The 17,205-nt window shown below is 42.0% G+C and overlaps 1 protein-coding gene across 7 annotated transcripts in view; it reads left to right on the top strand.

Annotated features, from left to right (window-relative positions):
- The first annotated feature begins 2,794 nt into the window (after positions 1-2,794).
- ERC2 (ELKS/RAB6-interacting/CAST family member 2) overlaps positions 2,795-17,205 on the top strand; it is a 685,232-nt gene continuing 670,821 nt past the window's right edge. For 6 of the 7 annotated variants that reach the window (XM_067544470.1, XM_067544472.1, XM_067544467.1 and 3 more), the window contains exon 1: positions 8,413-8,811. The gene's annotated coding sequence lies outside the window, so the exon portion shown is untranslated. Of the gene's footprint in view, positions 2,866-8,412; positions 8,812-14,979; positions 15,070-17,205 lie in introns of those variants that run through there. The other variant, XM_067544466.1, reaches the window with a different exon arrangement.

The raw sequence follows: 17,205 nt of genomic DNA, 5'->3' as shown, positions 1-17,205 counted from the left end.
AATTAAAAGATGAGGCAGTCCACAAAATTAAAAAAGACATCAAGTACAGTAATAATTTTACTGTTCTAAATAGCACTTTATTACGTGATATCTCAGCAAAATTGGTGCCTGAATTTGGAAGAGTTCTTTCATGAGCTACCGTCTCCACACACACATGTCCTCACACCAAGTACCTTTGTGCATAAGAAATATATGTGCTTATACTTGTAATCTGCTAGAAAATATCAGCCTTGTATTGAGCTGGTATGGTATAACTGCACTTCTCAACACTATCCCTTTTCCCTTCCCCCAAAGGGCTAGCAAATATACCGATTTGTCCCCAGGGGATTGGAACAAGGCCAATGGCTGGGGGCAATGGCAAGAGGTTGGAAGCTTTGTTAGCAACACTGTCTGAAATAATATGGGGTTGGAAAGGATGTGAAGTTCACAGTGGGAGAAGGGAGTGCCTGCCTAGTAGGAAGGTGAGAGAAGCAAGATTTATTGGTGGCACTGGATCAAATAATGGGAAAGGTAGTGGATGGAGAAGACAAAACTCGGAGGAGATGGCTATGGAGAAGACATATTCTTGATAGCGCTGAGCTGATTCTTGGGCCTAAACACACCTCAGGCAGGGGAGAAGCCTCATTAACCACTACTCATCTTGAGCCCTGGTCTACACTTAGCTGGAGATTCGGTGGCAGTCGATGGGAGTTACGCAAACTACGCAGAGTAGCTTGCGTAACTCACGTTGACTGCTCTGCTTCCCTTCTGCGTGGTGTCTTCACTGTGCTGCGCCAACAGGAACAACGTTCCTGTCGACATAGCGCTATGCTACTTGAGGGGGTGGTTTTACTCAGTCGACTTCCTGATTGATTGAGCAGGTCTACACTGACCGCTCAATCGATCCAGAAAGATCGATCTGGTGGTGGCGACTTTGCTGCCGTCAGCATAGACATACCCTTGTGAGTAGGCCTCAGTACCAGCACAGGTATTGATGGAGACTCTCAGTGGGTGCGTAGACAGAGGTAGAGGTAGAGAGCTCCTTCAGAAGCAACCCAGACTGAGAGCAGGGGCGGGGAGCCTTTCATGTAAGAGTTTGGTTCTGGATGGCTGAGGCACAGATAAAGGAATAGGAGGAGAGATGGAAATTGGAGTGAGAGAATTAAGAGGAAAAATGCAGTGAGGAAGGGAAAGAAAGAAAACATGTCTGTTCTTTTTGGCAATGGATCTTTCCACAACTGGCATATCCCTTCCTTTCTAATAGCTCTTCCATTTCAGCAGCCTTTAGCAGGGCTTTAGTTACTTTAACTGATATAGCTATGGGTTAGCAGATATGGCATTTTCCAGTCTGCGTTTCACAATATAAAAACTCAGTCAGGGTAGCCATAGGTTTGTTTTTCTATAGTGCCTTCCGATTCAAAGCATTAGTGTACAAAAACTAGTGAATTAAGCCTCACAACGTCATTGTTAATCCCATTTTATAGATGTGGAAAATTAAGAATAGAGTTTAAATGGCTGGCCCAAGGTTATGTAATAATAAGTTTGTGACACAGACAGGAACAGAACATAGATCTCCTAACTTAATTCTATGCTTTAACCAATAGACCCTGTGTTCTCAGGAAGATATTAGTAACATCTTTATTTATTATTAACTTTTAAATTAATTCAGACAGTAGTAAAATGATAATTTACCACTCTGAAATGGATCAAATCACTTCATATACAGTATTTTAAATATTTCCACTGAAGGCAGAGGAGTGATTGTGGCATTTTTTTGTCCCATAGGAAAACATTTTGTCATCCCATCTACCACCCTAAATGCTAAGTCATAGAAATGCCACTGTTACTATTACTGAATGCAGTTCAATGGACTTTGAATCAGGTCCTTTGTGCTATAGGGAACCAATATGGCCATTGTTACTTGGGAATCTAGAGTCTGGAAACTCCATTTTAAAATATTTGCAAACATCTTACTGGGTAGAAGTATGAACCTCTGTTTAGACAGTGCAGTCAGGTGATTGCTTGAATAACTTTATGAAGGGAATTAGAAAAATAAAACAGTTTATTCACTACTTCTCAGCTGTATAGCACACAGTAAAACTGCATGACTTAGAACTTGACTGTATAACTATGGAGGACCTGATCTTATAGCATTTACATACAGTTAACTTAAATCAATGGGAATTTTACACTTTTAAGGGCTTCAGAAATTAACTGGAACTGACACATGTAGAAACAAAACTTTTTAATTTATTTAAAATATTTTATATATATTATTTTGCTTTTAATATTTTTATCTATTTTAACTTAAGTAAATAGTTCATTAGTAGCACTTTACACTCACTTTGCACAGATTTAAATGACTACATATGGTGCAAGTCAATCTTCTGGTCTTAGGTGCCAATACAACGTTGATATAAAACATGCAACTCTATTAGGGAAAGTAGGAAAGAAATTCTGGCTGTGATATTCTTATAAGATACTCAAATATTAGAGTGACAAGCACAGTATACACATGTTTAAATAGACTGGCCCCAATTCACTCTTATGATCTGGCTGAAAGCCAGTTTAAATGACTACTTGGGTTTTTCCTACATACAGGGCACTAGGCTTGAAAAAAGGGGCATGACTGAAGCACCACTGCACTCTGACAATCTACATCTGCCAAAATGGCTAGTTGAAACCATCAGCAGCTGGGCATAAGTTAGAGCAGCTCTAAGTTGCACTGGCACCTGAGGTGCCTATAACAGGTCTCAGAAAGAGAGAACAATAAAGGCAGCCTAAAGCCAAATCCTCCCCCCACTATAGGTCCTGTCTGAAAGCAACTCAGCTGGATCATAGAATCTGAACTATTTACTTCAGTGGAGTTGCACCCATTTACACCAGGTATGAACATGTGTTGGCCAAGTTTTAAGCAAAAATATAATTCCCTAGTATATTTGTAAACTTGTGGAAGTAGTTGAGCATGGCAGAAATATTTGTAGATCTTTAACCATTGTAGCATAAATGGATTGTGCTAAACGTAGATTTTAATTTTGTTTACATTTTGATGGAGCAGAATATTAATAACTGCTTATTTAGCATGGCATGTGCCCTTAGCATTAAGTAGCTCTTTTATTTTTCAGAACAGACAAGAGTGGAATGCAATGCAATCAAAAGTTAACAGATCTCTCATGGAAATGATTTAAGCTATAATAAGAAAATTGGAGATTTTATTAACATTGAAGAAAATATGAACATTAAATGAGTATAAACTGTCCAGCCTATAAAAAATGTAGGATTTCTTTAAATCTGGCATTAGATTTTAAATTAGAAAAGCAAAAATGTATTAATTCAGATAGAAATCTCTAGTGTACCTGTATGGGTCTGTAGATTATATTGCATGCTGTACAGCTGAATAAGTAACAGTATGAAATAAAAAAGAATTATATAAAACATTTTATGCCATTCTAAGTTGAGCTGTGTAACCGTGAAACCAGGGGAAACTGAAGTTTTCTTACAAATGCTAAAGTCAGCTCAGATTTGTCAAAAGGTTTGCTAGGCTTCTGTGATGGGGTATATGAAGCTCTGCAGTCCTACACCCCTTCCCAGCAATGGAGCAACTAAGCTGAGTCTAGGCATGAAGGGTCCTGCATGGGAGCTGCCCAGCAGGCTCAGATAAATCGAGCTGCACGGGTGAGCAAGGGTGCTCTTCTATGGCCAAAAGGAGCTGGAGTGGGAGTATTTACTGGAGTGTGGATGGGGGAGGACCTGAGAACTTTAACTCTAAAGTAATGGATGCAGGTAAAGGGACTAGGTGAGAAGAGGGCCAGGGGATGCAGCAGCAGTTAATTAAAGGAAGCAGTATGTAACAGTGAGTTCCACACATCTATTTAAATGATGCTTATAATTAAACTTATCCAGTGTATCACCTTGGATTTTTTTTAATTATGGGACATGATAAATAGGAGCACTTGGTTGGCCTTCACTATTCAAGTCTGTACTAGTACCAGTTTATGTACTTGTATCTTTTTACTTTGCTCCTTGTCAAATAAAATAAAATAAAATAAAATACACCATAGGGCAGATTCTGTCCTGCCCTTAGCTTTTTATATTTTTTATCATTAGGAAGCCTTCTGTGCCTCTAATCATCTCTATACCTTTTGTTGTATTGTTTCTACTTATGCTCTGTTCTTTTTGTGATAAAGTGACCAAAATGGTGGCATTACTTAATTTTTCCAAGCCATTTTCAACTTTTAATTTGTATTTTAAAAAGTACAATGGGCTGTTACTTAATGCTCCTGATTTAGCTTCTGTAATAGAAGATGAAAGCTGAAAGCAGCTTTGTCTGTAGGGAGGCACAGATGAAAGTGGCAGGGACAAGGTTCATGGGAATAAAATTTTTAATGCACCTTTTTCTTTTATTTTTAAAGCATGCACCTGTTGTTGCTGCTTTCAATTATACAGCGGCAGTGACTGGGCTTCATTCACACTTGAATTTCTATTTAAAAACAGGTCTGTTAAACAGCTCCTGTCTTCACCATTTTTATAGAATCTAAAATTTGAAAAGGGGCCAGCTGCTACTGAAATGTTGGCAAAGATAAGGGCAGAAGAGACTGAGTTGGTGAGAATAATGTGTTGTAGATGAAAAAAAGTGTAATAATATTGCTTTTCATAATGTTTGCTTTGAAATTTTAAATAAAAAAAACTGAAAAGAAAAAGTACCATAAAACAAACCTTACACATTTTAGGCTGTACATATTCCTAAAACCACAGTAGCAGCTGAGATGAGGGAGGAAAATATAAAACGGTTTTCTTATTTTAAAAAAATGTTATAACATATTTTATTTATTTCTTAGGCCTAAACTTGCTCCCATTTAAGTCAACAGAAGTTTTGCCATTGATTTCAATAGGCCCTTTACAAGCCCCGATACATGAGCAGTTTGAAAACTTTTTGAGCTGAGGCCTGCTCTTTGAGGTTTTGGTTGTGCCCTCCCTTCCTCCCTCCCTCCCAACCCAGACAAAAAGACACATGCAAAAGTATGCTGATAGCCTACTCATAAACCTAATAGAGACCTTAACATCACTTTAATTAAATTACCTACATCTGTACATTTCAAATACACAGATACTTATCAATGACACAGCTAACGCTTCCTCAGCAGCGGGCTACTTCTACCTTGCATCTAGGCTGCATTGCTAGGCCAAGGCCAATACTTGCCCCTTCCTTCTCGGGTTTTCAGGGTGGGGGATGGCGCATGTGATGACCTCTGGGAGCGGAGCCAGTGCTGGGTGTGAAGGCTGCTGGGAATGGAAATAGATGTGACCGTCGTGGATATTGATCCTAACCTACAGGCTGGGTGGACCACTGAGGTGAGTTGGGGTTGGAGGTTGCATTCCCTGCCCTCCCCTGGGGGGGCTGGCAGGAGCCACCTGGTGTTGCTACTTCCCACAATGTCCCTTCACGCCCCCCCCACAGGGGGTGTGCCCCACAGTTTGTAAACCTCTGCAATACATGGTATGTAAATGAAGAACTGTGGATATACGGTATTGCTATATTTTCAACACAGAAAGGACTTCAGGAAAAAACCCTTTATAAACCAATCAGAAAATATGCCAGAGCATGCCTAAAATGTATAAAATATATTAAAGTCTAAATTATGTCAAATAAAAATATTATGACATTGCATATTACATTCTACATGGATATCTGTTAATAAATATATTGATATGAGCTGGAGGAAACCTTGTTATAGGCTGAGTTAAAACCTCTTTAAGAGTGAGAATTGAAGGGTGCATTCACAAACATTAACTCAAAATGACAGTTATCAGAAAGGCAAAAGGAAGTTGTGAACTCCCCCAGAAGTTTGAACTGAGTGGAAAGCTCTTGCTGAGTAGTATTTATGGGGGGGGTGTGTGTGTGTGTGTGTGTGTGTGTGCGCGCGCGCTTGAGGGAAGGTAGAAAACAGAGGAACTGAGAAGAGCGGGAGAGGCAAAAGAGCCAGAAAGCCAAGCAACAGCCAGTGAGTACAGCGTGCTGCGGGAAAAATCTAGAGTGGGAGTTTTGGGATCTGTTGGCTAAAGAGACTTGGGGCTGTAAGCTAAAAACTGCTCCTCTTGTTTGGTTCTTCCTGTGTTCAGAGAAGTAGACTTTGTACATTCATTGCATCAAAGAAAATACCAGTTTCCATCAATATCTGCTTCTAATGGAACATTCCCAGGGCCTTGAACTTTAACTAGCTGCTCAGGTTGTAAAGGGGTTATGCTATGTTTAAACTACATAATATGAAAAGCAATTCTGACTGCTTCCCTCAGAGAGCTGGCTAAACAGTCTTATTCACTGGTCATCTATCAGGAACTCCTCCATATGAAAAAGTAGTTGCGGATTACTCATGTGCAGGCTTTCTCCCTTTCATATTTAACAATAACACTTCTAGCATCACAACACCAGTGTAATAACTAAAAATGGACCTGACTTGAGAAGCTCAGATTTAGGTCAGTTCTGAATGGGAAGGTTTGATATGCTGTTTTGATCTGGGCCCATGTTGTCTCTACTAACAACCCATGCAGGGTATCTGTGGAATCCTGACTGCTCCCTTTGCTTGAACTCTACATTTTTCCTCTTACAATTCCCCCACCTTCCTCCAGTAGTTGACAAACTCCCCTCTCCCCCCAAAGGTTCTCTACCAAATGGCCCTGTCTATATTAGGGAAATTTTGCCCTTTGGTGATCACAACATTGGATGCCTTACTGTGATGGGTTGTTGGCTACAATTAATTCTGCTCTGAGCTGGATTAGATGACAGTCTAATTCATGATTGCCAAATTGGTCCTTGGCAGCCCTGTTGATCAGAGAACAGAAGCTGCCTTTTCCCTACACTGGCACAGGGATATATCATGGCCACAGTGCTTAAAATGCTGTCATCATCTACAATAAAACTCCCACTGCTTACACAGTGGAGCAAAATTGGTGTTAGCAACAGTGGAAAAAATTGTATGAAATTTCTCTAGTGTAGACAGGATTGGATTTAACTTTTGAAAATAAGGGAAAGTTACTATAAAGTACCACTCAGGAAGATGAATCATATTTTTCTGGTGTCAGTCTATCCTCCTATATAAGAAGCCTGATAGGTCCTCAAGCCTAGAGAGGATAACCACTTCACTGTTGCTCTTTTGACTATGTGGACGTTCATTATTATATACCATGCAATACTTTTGGTAATTACTTTCAACAAAGATTTGTCCATGTAAATATGCAGCCTTTGAAGAGTAAAATTTGGAGTCAGTTCAGATTGTGATAATGCTTACTGTCCCTATTCTAGTATTGTCCTGAGCCCAAGAAAAAAAAAAGGAGATTTCAGTCCCCATTTTATTTTTAACTAAAAGGCATAGAAGCAGCAAAGAGGAAGACACACTTTTATTATGCATCCTGTCCTGTTGGTTTGGATTCCACCATTGTCTTGAATAGTTACATCTCAATGAATATTCATAAAAGAAAATGATTTCAGCTGGCTTTGGATAATGCAAATGCCATAGCACTGAAGGAATTAAATCAGTCTGTAATCTGACTGGCTGAAATCAACTTCATTGGGCAAAATATTTTATTATAGAAATGCCACAAAATCTGTCCTAAGCAAGGTTGTTCAACAGTGTGTATATGGGTGAGCCAGGAATAAAATAATTACAGATTTGAAGTGCTCTGTGAAGACATTACCCTATAGCAACATGGTTAAGAAGAGGAAAGACAGTGATTTATTTGTGAAATTCCTGGTGTGGAGTAGAAGTCTTGAAGATGTGGTCTGAGGTAAATCTGTCATAATACAATGACACAAACGATAATTCTGACCACCAAAAATAAAATAAAAATAAAAATAGCAAGCAAAGGTGGGAAAAAAGCAGAAAAGAAAAGTACATTCCCCAGCATTGAAAGCCAATTATTAGAGCTAGGAAACAAATGGCTTTGGTTTTTTTAAGGATGATTTTTCCTGTTTCACCTCTCTACAAAATCAATCAATCAATCAATCAATCAAAGGAGTCAGTTTCTTAATGCAGTCTGCAACATAATAAATTTCTAGTGAAATAGACTTGGCTCTGTATACTTAAACTTTTAATTGGGGAGTTGCAATAACAAATTTCCTATTTTTTTTTCTCCTGCATAGTCTTAATTATTTTTTCTCCAAAAAATAATCTGGATGGCTCTTGAATTCATTTTACAGTTAGGCCAAAATATAGACATACACACACAAATATGCATTTGGATATCTAATTTAGGCACCTGACTTTGAAAATGTTGGCCTTTAATAAAGAGAGGCAAGAGAACAATTTAATCTCAATAGTTTGCATACAGACCCAGTTGTATTTTGGGCTGTCTTATAACCATCAGCACAGCTTCCTTTCAGACCCACACATATTGGGTGGGGGGAGTGAAACCCCTGGGTTTGCAATGAGGGGACAGAGATAAATACTTGGGTGGGAAGCCAAAGGCTGCTTCTGTTGCTAGAGCTCTTTTTGCTCTGTCTGTTATTAGGGAGCTTGCTACTGCCCCTTGTGGCAGATTGCTCTGCCCTAATGAAAACCCAGCTGCTCCTCGGGAATGCTGGGAATGTTGAGTCAGGGACTAGCAAACCAGAGAGCTTGGCTCGCAGCTTACTGAGGGAGACTCGCTGACGGACAGAAAGACGAGGGATAGAAATACACAAACCTCTCCCGACTGCAGCAGGTTCCCTCTCTCCCTCGCCTCTTAAATGTTCGTCTGTTCCAGCTCTCCATGCTGCCTCTTTCCTCAGTGTAATCAGCTAGACGTGATGTTGTAAAATCCATGTGAGGACGAAAGACAGATGCAATGATTTGAAAGGTGAGACGCTTAAGCAAGAACATGGCCATAATAGATTTTTGTGTATTAATTTTGATGGACATAATTGTTGTATATTGCTGTCTAAAATGTAGTGGCTGAAAATCAAGAAAGAAATGGCAAAAAAGAGAGGATTTTTTCATTCCTTTAATACATTGCAATAAATGTGACCAAGTGCACCTCTTATTATAGTAGTAATGAGTGCCTCTCCCTACAGAATCCTCATCTACATACCTTTCTTGCAATTTCTCCTAAAATCAGCCATCTAATTGTCATTTTTGTGCACCGTTTACAAATACTACTATATTATTTATTAAAGTTGTCTAGCATGGAATTGATGAGAATTGAAAATTCCTAGCTTTGTAGTCCACATAATATGTAAAGCTTAGTGAGGTTTTTGTTTTTTGTTTTAAGACAAACCGTGTCAGAAAAAAAAAAACCAAACACACCCTGATTTATTTATTCTGTTTGTGGCTAGGAAAGGGAAATCAGTCAGACTAACAGGATATTATTTTGCAGTTATATAATGAATGAATACTTACTGGGGTTGCGCGTTTACAATGCTATGTGGTTTTAAGGATCATTTTAGGTGGCACAAGCTTATGATGCAGATGATAAAACCCAGAAATACATTGAGCATACGTACATATTTATATTTTTAAAGAGCTAGAGTAATGAGGTGATGGGGAGGAGGGTGGTGTCTGTTTTATTAGTGTATGATTGATTTCTAGGCGGCTACCTGCTAAGCCTTGTGATGGATGGAAGGGAATCTACTCCCTTAGCGGCGAATTGATATTTCCTTTTTGATGGACAATCCTACAGGCCACTTGCACTGGCAGAAACTGGCTCGTTGCAATGAGCACGGCCAATAAGTGCAGCCAAGAGGAGGGCAAATCCCCCTTGTCAGGGACAGTTTCCTGCTTGGCTTTTTAAATCAGGGGTTTTACTTAACCATTTTTTCCTTCCAATAATTTGCAAACCCTCCCCCCCCCGCCTTCAGTGCCCCTTCCCCACAGCTGCATGGAAGGGAGGAGGAAGCCTTCTCCAGCCCCCTTTCTCCCCACAGAAGGGCAGAGTTCTCCCTCTAAGTGGTTTCTGCGCTGCTCCTTCCTTTCCCCGCGGGGGGGAGGGGGCGAGTATAAAGAGACCCTCAGCCAGTCAGCCCCCCTTGCCGTGCCGTGCCGCCCCGCGGGAGGGGAGGACACCCTACGCCATCACAGGGACAGACGCAAATCGCTCCCCCCCCCGGCCCGGGGCGATGAGGGAAAGAGACTCCCCCTAGCATCCCTGTGCTCCCTCCCCGCCCCCAGTGCACCGAGAGACTTGACTTCGCGCCCCCAGGCGCCCCTCGCATGTTGGGGTGTGAGGCGCCCCAGCCCCCCAGGTCGGACGCTTAACAGCTTCCACACCCTTTGCACGGCACGTGTGTGAACAGCCTGACTCCCCCGCGGCCGGGGCGGTGCTTTCTCCCCCGAGCCTGCTCCAGATCAGGAGTGAGAGGGGCTGCAGCAGCTCCTGTCCTCAAGCTACACAGGTGAAGGGGTGGGAAATTTCCTCTCGCTTCTGGGGAAGAAAAACGCTTCCCCCCCCCCCCACTCCGGGCCTCTCCAGGGGCGAGGGAAGAGTGTCCCTCCCCCCGCGCTCCCACTCGCGGGGTGAGACTCAGAGTGCACCCCATCTCTCCCTCTGCTAAGGGGTGGGGTGGGCGAAAGGCTCACCACAGTTCCCCTCGTGGTTTTCCGGGGAGGCGGAAAAGAGGCTCCCATCGTCAATGGTGTGTGTGTGTGTGTGTGTGTGAGAGAGAGAGAGAGACACTTCTCTCCTAATACTGCACTGTGGCAGAGGGGAAAGGCTCCTCCCAGTGCTGTGGTAAGAAGGGAAGGATTGCCCCCCCTCCTCCCCATCTTTCCTCCATGTCCAGGTGTGAGGAAAAACAGATATTGCAAGTTCCCTGAACTGCCTTCTGGAGCTGAGGAGAGACTTTTCAGGTTCCCTTACTTCCCCCTATGTGGAGGGGAGAAAAAGTCTCTCCAGGTTCTGTTATTGCCCCATATAACAGTTTCCCCAGATCCTTTCACTGTTCCATGATCTGGAGGTGGGAAGAGATTCACTCTAGCTCCCCTGGCTCCCCAGTTGGTGCTGGAAGCAAGTTGGTGCTGCTACAATGTTGGTATGGAGGCCCAATTCCCTGACTCCCCTATGTTGGTGTAGGAAATTGATTCTCTCCAGGTCTTCTCACTGCCCCATGGGAACAGAAGGGATTAGAGGGTAACCCCTAATATTAATGTGTTTGGAGACCCTCCCTTAGTAGTTTTTCAACTGTCCTCGGTGGGAGAAAAGAGTCTACCCCGCTAAACTATTCTACTGCCCCCACAACATAATAATGGCCACAAACTGGGTAAGATCAATGTTCCATCTAGCCCAGTATCTTGTCTTACGACAGTGGCCGGTGCCAGATGCTTCAGAGGAAATGAACAGAATAGCACAATTATCGAGTCCTCCATCCTCTGTTGTTCAGTCCTAGCTTCTGGTAATCCAAAGTTTGGGAACATCCAGAGCATGGGGTTGCATCCCTGACCTATCCTCCATCTAATTATTTTTATAACTCAGTTATACTCTTGGCCTTCACAACATCCCTTGGCAACAAGTTCCAGAGGTTGATTGTGAGTTATGTGAAAAAGTACTTCCTTATGTTTTTTTTTAAACCCACTGTCTATTACATTTCATTGGGTGACCCCTGGTTCTTGTGTTATGTAAAGGGGTAAATAACACTTCCTTATTCACTTTCTCCACACCATTCGTGATTTTATAGATCTCTATCCTATCCTCCCTTAGTCATCTCTTTTCCAAGCTGAGCAGTCCTAGTCTTTTTAATCTCTTCTCATATGGAAGCTGTTCCATGCCGCTAATAATTGCTGTTGCCCTTCTCTTTACCTTTTCTAATTCTGATATCTTTTTTGAGATGGGGTGACCAGAATTGCATGCAGTATGCAAGGTGTGGGTGTACTATGGATTTATATAGCGGTATTGCGATATTTACTGTCTTATTAGCTATCCCTTTCCCTAATGGTTCCTAGCATTGTTAGCTTTTTTGACTTGTGATAAAGTCAGGCTGGATGGCTGGAAGAGGGTGGTCAGTCTTACTGGGTTCTGGAACATGGGTGAGAACAAGCCCGCACATAGCTGAAGGCCCCTCCACCAGTCTAAGGGGAGGAGCTACTGAGCCTGGGACACAACTAAATTCCAGGGACAGCAAATGAAGGAACAGGACCAGGTGTGAAGGTCATAGGGTCAAAAGTAGGGAACTTGAAGGGGACCCCAAGCAGAGAACCCTGGACAGTGCCCACTGCTCCTCAAAGGTGTTTAAGGAGACAGCAGACGTTGCCTAGAGGAACTCCACCCGGATACATGAACCGACGGAGGAACGGCAGTGGGCCCCACAGTTGCAGAGCATCCCCCCAGCCAACCACCTCTTCCTGGTCTTCTAGATGGCCAGAAGGAGGAGATTGACGAGGAGGTCCCGCAACTTTGTGGGGCCATGGATGGGGTGTGTGTAGAGGAACAGGTGCGGGGAAAAGTGCAGCCAGAACCTCAACAAGAGGTTCTGGAGGAGCTGGAACAGGGGCTGCAGCCTGGCGCACCCGAGGTAAATGTGTGCCAGGGTCTCCCTCATGCTGCAGAAGGGGCAGCTGTCAGGACGAGGAGTGAACCGTGCCAAATACAGGCCCATGCTCACGGCTCCGTGAAGAAGCCGCCAGCTTATGTCCCCAGTGGGCTGTGGGACCCAGGTGGAATACGGACTGGCCCACCGGAGTTCCCTGCCCTCAAAAGGTTAGCCCTAGAATGATAAAGGCCCTTTTCCCTACAAACTGAGAGAGGTTTACCTCAGGTCAATTAGGGACACCTGAATCCAATTAAGGGCTGCCTGAGACTTAACTACCTTGAGTCCTTTTGTATGGTCTGCAAATTTTGCCCTGTCTGTATTCACCCCCTTTTTCAGATAATTTATAAATATGTTGAACAGTACAGTCCCAGTACAGATCTTTGAGAGACTCTGCTATTTACCTGTCTGCATTCTGAAAACTGACCATTTATTCCTACCTTTTGTTTCCTGATTTTTAACCGGTTACTGATTTATGAGAGGATCTTTCTCCTTATCCCATGGTTGCTTAGTTTGCTTAAAAGCCTTTACGGAGGAATCTTGTCAAAGGCTTTGTGAAAGGCCAGCTACGCTATATCATCTGGATCACTGTTGTTGTCCGTATGCTTGTTGACTCCCTCCAAGAATTCTAATAGATTGTAAAGGGCAATCACACGTCACCAAAAGCAGCGTTGACTCTTCTCCCAACATATTGTGTCCCTCTGTCTGATAATTCTGTTTGTTATTATAGGTTCAACCAACTTGCCTAAGACTGAAGTTAGGCTTACAGACCTGGATTGCCAGGATCACCTCTAGACCTTTATTAAAAATTGCCATTACATTAGCTATTCTCTAATCATGTTGTACAGAGGCTGATTCAACTGAGAGGTTACATATCACAGTTAGTAGTTCTGCAATTTCATATTTGAGTTCCTTCAGAACTTTTGGGTGAATGCCATCTGATTTATTACTGTTTAATTTATCAAATTGTTGCAAAATCTCCTCTACTGACACCTCAATCTGGGACAGTTCCTCAGATTTGTCACCTAAAAAGAATGGTTTAGTTGTGAGAATCTCCCTCACATCCTCTGCAGTGAAGACCAATGTACGGTAATTCATTAGTCTTTCTGCACTGGCCTTGTCTTCTTTGAGTGCTCCTTTTGCACCTTGATCATCTAGTGGCCCCAATGATTGTTTGGCAGGCTTCCAGCGTTGGATGTACTTAAAAAAAAAAAATTGCTGTTGATTTTTGTGTCTTTTGCTCGTTGTTCTTCAAATTCTTTTTTAGCTTGTCTAATTATATTTTTACATTTGACTTGCCAGAGTTTATGCTCCTGTCTATCTTTCTCACCAGGACTGAACTTCCAATTTTTAAAGGATGCCAGTCTGCCTTTTTGCCTCAACCACTCTATGATTTAGTCATGGTGGCATTTTTTTTTGGTTCTTACTGTGTGGGGTTTTTTTGAGGGGAAGTAGTGGTGTTTAGAAATTTTAGCTCTGCATCCCATCCTGAGGTGACATGTATGTACACGGTCAATATGGGGATAGTTGAAATCCCTCGTTGTTGGGTTTTCTGTTTTCGTAGCCTCTAATCTCCCTGAGCATGTCACTGTTGTTCACCATCCTGATCAGGTGCTCAGTATTATGTTCCTACTGGTATACACTTATTATTCAAGCATGGAATTCATATTATTCATCCATCGAGTTTCTATTGTAGTGTTTTGATTCATTTAAGATTTTTACTACATTTGACTCTGCTTTTTCAACTATAGTGCCATTCCTCCACCTGTGCGAGCTGCTCTGTTTTGTCCTATATATTGTGTACCCGGATATTACCGTGTCCCATGATTACCATTGTTCCGAGTTTCTGTAATGCCTGTTATATTAATAGCCTCATTTAATACCAAGCACTCAAGTTCACTCATCTAAGTATTTAGACTTCTAGCATTTGTAGACAAACACTTATAAAATTTGTCTATAATTAGATATGATTGAATGTTTACATTTAATTCCTACCTGTACTTTATCAGCTCCTATCCTCTCTTCTTTATTAGGACATAGGATTTATTAATGGAGAAACTTTCTTAAGTGATGTCTCTGTCCAAACTGTGTGCTTCTCTGCCCTTCTTGGCTTTTCCCCAGCCCTTAACTTTAAAACTCCTCTATGACTTTTGTAATTTTACATGTCAACAATCCTGGTTCTATTTTGGTTTAGGTGGCACCCATCCTTCCTGGATAGGCTCCTCCTTTCCCAAAAGGTTTCCCATTTCCTAATAAACCTTCTTCCCAACTCCATTGTCTCATCCACTCATTGAGACCCTACAGCTCTGCCTGTCTTACTGGCTCGGTGTGTGGAGCTGGAAGTATTTCAGAGGAGCATTCCCCCCCAGGTGAAAAGGAGGAAGAGATCTAAGGGTGTAATGAATCTAGCCTCACCACTGATTTAACTTGGAAGTGGTAGGCTTGATGGCTTTTAATGCTCACTCCCATCTCTGTGGGATCTGATCTATTGCTCATCCTATTATCATCAGGAATGGCTGTCTGACCTGCTTGACATCTTTTGTGGGAGGAGAGGGAGGAACAGCAAAGAAAGATGTATCCACGCCAGAGAAATTCTTATGGTAGGTACAGGCTGAAGGCTTTGTTGCTCAGGCTGAAACTAGCTGAGTAGGGCCAGCAGCAACAGCAGCATCTTTTCTAGATGTCTCTGTATTGTGGAGAAACCTTGCTCATAGCCTCAGTAAGCACCCCTAAATATGGGCAGAGTTGCATGGGATACTGTCTTTTATCTTGTGGGGATGGGAGGGTGGATGATTTCTACAGCATAAAGCCTATAAAAGGCCCAGCTGTAGCCACCTGGCATTGTGTGAGGCAGAGCCCACAGCTGGGATGAGTACGGTGTCTGGAACCGAGGCAGTGTTACTTTGCTGGTGGAAGAAGTAGCTGAGGGCATGGACTGCATCCCTGTCATTCTCTCAAAGATGCCCTTTATTTTTGGGGGGATGGTTAAAGTAACAGAATAGTTGAATTAAATGATTTGGAGGGAGTGTGGATGCTGAGGAACTAAGGGATATTGCTATGGTCGGGAAGCAATATCTCCTAGCAATATCTAGGCAGGTTTGTACAAGTACCTAGTGATGAAGGCTTTTTAGTAGCTCCCACGCTAAACCTATTCAAGAGATGGGATCTCTCAACTGAGCTCTCATTTTCTATTCGTCCTCTTTGGATTTTGGACTTTCCAATTTTAGGGTGGGATAGGGGGTCTCCTTTGTTTTTACATCTCACCCAAGTGTTGAGCTCTTAGAGTACTTAGATTCTCCTTTTGCACAGAGACTGTTTTCCCAAAACTTGAAGGTTGAGCTTCTTGGCTGGGTGGAGAGTTCTCTCCCGTGAGGCAGAGTCTCCCTCCTTTCCCTCCAGGATGCAGGATAGAATCCCGTTAGGATTTCTCTTTTTCCCTTACTCTGGATTTGGGGTGCTCAGACAAATTTCTCTTTCCCCAAGTAGCTAGGCTTGCAAAATAGCCTCCTGCCATGGAAATGTTGGGTGAAAATATTTAATCCTATTTGGACACTAAATATAGTGATATTCAGGGAATTAGTTACTCAGTTCCTCCAAGCCTAAGAGGGGCTGAATGAGATCCATCATTGTTCCTACCCTACTCTGAGGAGGAGTGACCAGTGCAGGTCCCTGTATGGAGAGTGAAAGGAAGATTTGGGCTACTGTACAGCCCCAAAGACACCAGAGGGAGGCAATAGACCTGTGTCTGTCTTCTTCAAAGACCACATGCACTGTCCTAACTACTTCTCTATCAATATTTATAGTACTTCTTCTATCTATCCTAACATGTTGTGTTTTTGATCTCACTTAGACTGTGAGGGGCAGAGTCAGTCATTTTTATTCACTTTGAAAATACAAGGTGCAGCTTTGTTATATTCTTGCATGTATTGTTGCAATGTTGAGGCTGACTTATTGTGTGCTCTCATGTATATCTTTTCCAGTCTTTGGGCTATTTAGTGTGTATCTTCAATCTATTTTTTCAATATAGATAATCTTTTTGGATGCTCTTACGTGCATTTGGACAATGTTGAGATTGGCTTACCAGGTGGTTTGATTTTTAGTTTGCAATGTTAATGCTGGATTTGCACGATTCTTTTACTTCTATTTTTTTCTTAGTTCTTGAAACAGGGCAAGTGTTACTTAAATGGAAAAGTAGGTAATTTTCATTTTGAGAATCACAGGTCAGCAAGAAAACTTGGGATATGTAAAATACACTATGTTTTTAGAAACTGTGTCCAAAACCCTGGGTACAGGGTAGCTTTGGCTTCAGCATTGCAAAATTAAAACACAGTGACTGAGGCATTACAAAATAGAAAGCAAAACTGTCACCCCCTTTCGTTCATCTCTACTTCCACCAGTAATGGTGATTCTTCTGGGTGGTACGTAAAAGAAGAATGGCAAATATAAATCAGCAGAAAAATCAATTTAAATTGTTCTAGAGCATTTTTGCCTTTAATTGGGTTCATTTTTTGTTTGATTGTATAAGTGCGTTAATGGCTCTTTAAGAAATGATTCTTTTGAAGTAAAGTGGATTGGGTTTATGGTGGGCTATCATTGTCCATATGTAAGGTGTGAAGTTAACTGTTTTTTCTGTTCTGCCTCAGAGAATGGTTGTAGGCTCTCTTTAGGGTCTGGACAAGGCTATAAGCCTAGATTTCAAATGTTCATTTGTACAGAAACATTTTGGAAATGCATCT

Source organism: Emydura macquarii, unplaced genomic scaffold, assembly GCF_026122565.2.
Source record: "Emydura macquarii macquarii isolate MOO-44397 ecotype Brisbane River unplaced genomic scaffold, CSIRO-AGI_Emac_v2 contig_968, whole genome shotgun sequence".
Lineage (NCBI taxonomy): Eukaryota > Metazoa > Chordata > Testudines > Chelidae > Emydura > Emydura macquarii.
This window is presented reverse-complemented; position numbering and strand designations above follow the sequence as displayed.